Raw genomic sequence first — 6,653 nt, forward strand, 5'->3', positions numbered from 1 at the left:
AGTCCTCCTGTTGTCGATGTCATTTCCTGTTTTCTGTTTCACAGAGCTGGAGTGAAACCAGGAGATGTTATTGTTGAGATCAACGGGTCAAAGGTGAACTCGTCAGAGGAGATCTATAACGCTGTGAGAACAAGCGACAGCATAAACGTGGTGGTCCGGCGGGGGGCCGACCTCCTCATGCTGCACATGACCCCTGAACACACAGAGTGACGTCCCGTGAAGCTTACGCATATAAATAAGAGAGTAATAAATGGTTTGGCTGAGTGAGAAGCGAAAGATGATTTGAATAATTATTATAGGGAACAAGCGACAGCATAAACGTGGTGGTCCGGCGGGGGGCCGACCTCCTCATGCTGCACATGACCCCTGAACACACAGAGTGACGTCCCGTGAAGCTTACGCATATAAATAAGAGAGTAATAAATGGTTCGGCTGAGTGAGAAATGAGAAGCGAAAGATGATTTGAATAATTATTATAGTTGGAGATAATCGTTGGAGAGTTTCAAGAAGGTAATAGGGCTGAACAGTATAGTAGCAAAGCTGGACGCTTGTGTAGTCAAAATGTTATGACTTTTGGAAGTGTATGAATCCGTGTGGATGATTCTGAGCATTACACTGGATAAATATCAGTGTGTCCTCTCAAACTACACTGTATCAATATTGTTTTTGAAGGAATACGTCTAAATATTTGTGTGAAACACAGTTTATCATGAGATGAATGAACATTTGGCTGCCATAATAAAAGTGGGTGCTCTTATTCCAACATTGCAGATTTTTTTGTATTCAATGTATTTTAATACATTTTGCAAACCGCTTTGACTTCACAATAAAACATTGGAATATCAAAGTTTTTGGATCATTATATATTCACAGTGCTTTCAGAAAATGTGACCAAGTACACTTTCATCACTTTCAAAATTAATATCATCGCGTTAAGCCTTCCACAAACTAGACTACATGATTTTTCAGAAGTCGTGTGATTGCTGTTCTTCGCATGTTACACAACTGTCTGTCGTAAGCCGTGTCAGTTCCGGTCGAAACACATTTCACACTGCAGGACTTGGATCACAGACAAGTTTATTTAAAGGAATAGTTCACCCAAATATGAAAACGTTGCCATCATTTACTCACCCTCAAGTTGTTCCAAACCTGTAAGAGTTTCTTTCTTCTGTTGAACACAAAAGTTATTTTGAAGAATGTTGGTAACCAAACAGTTGCTGGTAGCCTTTGGCTTCCATAGTATTGTTTTCCATACTATGGAAGTCAATGGCTACCAGCAACAACCGCACGTTATACTCATTTAGCCCTGATTTTCCCCTCGCCAACAGTTGAAGACTGCAGAAAAAAGCCCAGAAGGAGGCAAATCTGTACTTGTGAGTGACGAATGCTATGTTTTGATTTTCAAATAATTCAGATTGCAATGCAGTTGCTAGGGTTTTCAGGGTGTTTGCTATGCATTACTAGAACAAAAGAAAATTAAGACAATAAAAAACTAAGGCACTGTGTAGCTGTTTTGGCTTTATGAGTCTTAAGCAGAGGCCTTTGTAATGTAACGAGTCATGACTGATCATTTATTATTTCCATTTATTTGTTTAATGGCTCATGAAACTTGAAATGATTTGAATTACAACTTTAAATAACACTTTATTTTTCATCTTTAACAGAGTTGCATGTGACATGAAATATTAGCTGAACACATGAATGCATAACCAGTTCAGTAAAAAGACAAATCTAGGACAGCGTGTAAAAACACAGCACTGAAGATTTAACAAGTCATACATGAAAGCGTTTGAAAATAAAATAGGAGTTGAGTCAGAGCTTTGAAGCATAACGTACATTCACACTTTGCAACAGCTTTTAAACACGAATGCTCATCTGGAGTACAAAACATTCAAGTATTTTTAACTCACAGAGACAGCAGTACACGAGCTGTGTGATGCATCGACAAGGCTTTTTAAACCTTTCAGAAAATAAGCACCTGATTGCACTGTAAACACAGACGGCAGGCTGTAATACTGTTCATTTACATCTAATCTTCACACTACTCAAGCCAGACTCAGTAGCCCAGAGTGTTTTTTGGAGTTCTGTTTTCATAAAAAATTATAGGTAATGTCAATACAGCTATACTCTTGGTGTAAAAACTTTGGATACTGTAGATTTTAGGATTTCTGTAATTGCAATGTGAGAAGTTAATTAGTTTATGGCTGGTTTGAATGAATAAATATTTGACTCTGGATTAACCTACATATTAAGATTGTCTCAATATGCTATTATGAGATCTGGTTGTTAAGTTGTCCAGGGTATTTCTCAAACTTCTTCTCAGCCTCCTCACTGAAAGCATCACCTGAAATAAAGAAGGGAAAATAAATCTTTCAGTATTTGACATTCAATTAAAGCACCTTTCCAATAAAACAAGAGTAAGACAATATTCAGAATAGCATATTACCCTGATATACTCTTACTATTTTTGCAGTATATAATATGTGAACTGTGCATAAAATGGTATTTGGACTGGAGTTGTGTAGGATTATTGTGATGTTTTTATCAGCTGTTTTGACTCTCATTCTGACGGCATCCATTCGCTGGTGAGCAAGTGATGAATTTCTCCAAACTCATCTACATATTTTCATTTTTGGGTAAACTATTTCTTTAAGGCTTTGTATTCGTCTCTCACCAATATGGCAGTTATGGATCCAGATCCTGTGCCCATCATATTTGCAGTTACATTTCATGGCATTGTTTGTGAAGTCACTCTCAGCAACCTCATAGTTAGGATTTATCACAACCTGGAAAGAAGTGAAAACAAGTCTAAATACTTTTAAATCAACAGAATACATGTTTTTGGTGACTGGGGACAATGATCTGCACCCATTCTCTGACCTGAAGGATATAATTTCCTGGTTTGACATCAGTAATATCGATCCACTGGCAATCAATGTCATGGCGATACAAATCCCAGCATCCCACTGTGATGCCCTGCTCACCAAAGTTAGCACACTCATATCTCTTGGAAACACCTAGAATAAATACAGATATTTACACAAGTGAAAATATGTCTAAGTAAACAGAGCTGACTGTAAATGTGTATTTGGATGAGTGTGATTTACCCTCGTCACAATCTGTGTCCTCCAGGCAGAAGCTGGCTTTGTGTCCTTCTGCCACTTTAGTGCCATTGGCAGACATCAGGTCATAGTGTGTGAAGATGTCCATACTATGTAACACTCCAAAGAGAAAGGAAAAATTTAAATCATATGACCCCTTTAACACATGGACGTGTTTTGGAAAGACTATATAAAATTACACTGGTTACATCAATTGTGTTGGGGTCAAAATTACTCCCCATTGGTTTCCATGCAATTCACCAAAAAGCTACACTGAAAAACAGTAAAGAGTTGAAAAACTTTTATTGTAGCTTGTCAAAGACTAAACTATGAAGATTCATCCAATTAATTAAATTATCCAAGGAAAATCCACTGTTCTTCATCTATTTAAGCTTCACAGTCAAAATTAGATGTTAGATTTTTGGATATCAATTACTATTCTGTTGTAACACTGAAAAAGGCAGATGCTATTTACACCAATTACAAGTATCGATAAATACTATTTAATGTTACATACTATTTATACTTAGATGTGGCATGTCAGTGTGCAAATAGGGAAATGTCAAAGAAATGTTTTTATTTTGTTTCTGTGCAGCTAATTTTGAGTCAAACCTTATGAAAATGAACCATGATTTTATAGTGGTAAAAGTGTAGTTACCATCATGTATTTTTGGCATATTAAGAAGCATTTGTAAAACCACATGGTTTTTAACCATGATTAATCTATGGTTAGTGTAGCAAAACCATGGTTAATTTGTGGTTACCTTGGTTTAACTATAGTAACTATGGATTTTTGGATCTATTTGTGGTAAAACCATGGTTAATTTTTGTAAGGGAAACTTACCTCTAAAACAAAGGTAGGAACAATTTTTTTAACACAATAGGAGTTCATAATTTCTTATATTTTATATTTTTTAGTCTCTGACCAGCTACAGTAGAGGTTTTCTGTTTTTACATTAGTTTTGATTTTTGGTGAACTGCATGAAAACCAGTGGGGGTCAATTTGACCAGCAGCACAAAAAGTGTACCCAGATTTTCAACACAACAGGAATGACAATTATTTAAATGATTTTTAACAGTATGGTTACCCGTGACATGCGTGCCAGACCCATGAGTGACGGCCTGCTTTAGGTCTGAAGTCAGCCCGTCCGATGTTGTGTATCTGTGAGGAGAAGCGGAGCAGGCGGCGGTGACCGTAAGGCCAGTTAGCTTTAGCAGCGCTCTTGGACAGACAGTCCTCCTCTGCTGCACAGTACAGCATGTGTAACGGCCGGTCCTCTATATACGTCGTCTGCTGCACTAGCGATGCGTTCAGCACTAGATCAGATGCAGCTGGGGAAATAAAATTGTACATTTTAAGATCAAGCTAAAAAAATATGCAAAAACCTTGAAACCGCATGCTGCAAATGTAAAATGAAAGTTCAAAGAAAAATATAGCCTTGGTCCAAGAATTTGATTTTGATTTTTGTTTCTATTTTGACATTGCATGTTGGTCACTGAACTGGATGTCTGAGGTTTTAATGTCTGAACAAACAGTTGTGCTCAACACACAACAGTTGAGAAAATGATATGTTGTCTCGTACATAATCCAGACAGGTGTAAGTAATTTGAAGTCAAGACTTTGCCATGTGAGGTTCACTAATTAGAGACCAGTGCTCAGAGAAAGATAAACAGCAGACTGACCACAGCTCTAGATCTACCATCAGCAGCAGACTGACTGTCTGAGAGGTGAGAATTCCAGCCATCTATAAACATATTATGAATAACTCTTGCAAAACAGTCAGTTTTGACTCTTATACTGTTTGACTGAACTAGACTCTGGACTAGATTCTAAATATGGTATTGCTTTTATACAGCAGTTCTATAAACAAGTTAATACTGAGTGACCTACACTTTAAACACAATATTGCCAATTAGCTGCTTCCCAATTCACAAACTTATGCACTACTATATGCCATTTTAATATAAATAGCGTGAGTAGTGTATTCACACTTAAAATTCCAAAAAGAAAAAGTGCAAATGCTTGGATGACACACTTGATTAACAAAAAAATGAAGTGTGGAAGTGTTGTACAATAAAGGGAAGAGTACATATTGTATAGTATAAGTGCATAGTGTTTAGGCCATCATTTGGGATATAACTTTTGTCAATTTTTTTCCAGAGTCAACAAAAATAGTTCCAAACAAAGCCCAAGCAAAATGAATGTGCATTTCTGAGCACAGCACAGTGAATGAGGGTTTTTAAACAAATCAGTTAAGTGAATGTTTCAGTGACTCACTCATAAAGAAGGTTACTGTTACTGTACTACATTTGCTGAAGAACCTACTTTGAAATCTTTTAAAAAGTATGTTTTATATAGTACGAATGTAGATAGTATAAATTAAATTTGAATGACAACATGACAACATTTTTCTTATGGGATTGTAAAGTGTCCATTGGATCTCGCCAGAAGTAGTACATCATGCATGTATTGTTCGTCTACTGTTTTATTAATACTATGAATTTGGACACAACTACTCTTTTCACATCTACTATACAGTAGCTTTTCACATCTACTATATAGTAGGTTCACAGGCACATTCAGCTGCAGAGAGTCACTTCCTGAATTAATCAGTACTGTTATCCTAATCAGTTGAATAAATGATTCAGTGACTCACTTATAAAGACAGTCACTTTTGTAAACATAACCTGCAAAGGTCTCACTGAAAAATCCCCATCATTAACACAAAGACTGACAGTCTATCTGAAAGGCACAAACACTGGCAGAGTGCTACAATCAGTGAAAAGTCCTAGTGCTGTTGATCTAAATACAAGCTTAATATCAAACAATCAAATTCTTTGTATCTGTGTGTGCATATGTGTAAGGTTACTCACTTTCTGAGCAGATAACTCCTGCAGAGAACCGCGCTGCTGCTTTCTGGCAGCTGACCGTTCTGTGGTGTTGGCACTGGCTGAGAGACATCTCATCTCCTGTACATTTCACTCCACTCATAACCATCTCTGTCACATTACTGCTGTCCCAATACCATGTTTCCTTAGCAAACACGCAACACAAACAAACAGACAGATGGTGATTTACAGTTTACTATGAAGAGATTGTCAGTCACATTCCATTTTGAAATGCTATTTTCATAACTACTTTTTTTGCACTTGAAGACCAGGTCATTTCACCCCTCCCACCCCCCACCACACAATAAAAGAAAGAAAAAGAAAAAAATTCATTCATTTATTTATTTTTGGATTACAGTAGTGAGAATTTGGGAGGAAATTTGCACAAAAAAAAAAAGGAAGACCAGGCCACTTCACCCCAAAATAAAATAAGTTAGAAAGCTAGAAAAATAAATTATACTTTATAAAAAGTTTTTTTTTAAGTATTTATTTTATTGTTTATTTATACATTTTTGCACCATGGTAATGATAATTTGGGCAGAAACATAAATGTCCTTAAACCTTTACTGTCATGAGAATAATGTCACAATTATCTTAAAAAATCTTCTAATTGATTTCTTCTGGTGTAAAACATGACTAAATATTTTTTTGTAAACTAATATA

At 36.3% G+C, this 6,653-nt stretch overlaps 1 pseudogene; it reads right to left on the bottom strand.

The window, feature by feature from the left end:
* Positions 1–1,624: 1,624 nt before the first annotated feature.
* LOC107582556 (lysyl oxidase homolog 3-like) overlaps positions 1,625–6,653 on the bottom strand; it is a 25,052-nt pseudogene continuing 20,023 nt past the window's right edge.

Source organism: Sinocyclocheilus grahami, unplaced genomic scaffold (genome assembly GCF_001515645.1).
Source record: "Sinocyclocheilus grahami isolate Dianchi unplaced genomic scaffold, SAMN03320097.WGS_v1.1 scaffold45.1, whole genome shotgun sequence".
In the NCBI taxonomy this organism is placed as follows: Eukaryota; Metazoa; Chordata; class Actinopteri; order Cypriniformes; family Cyprinidae; genus Sinocyclocheilus; species Sinocyclocheilus grahami.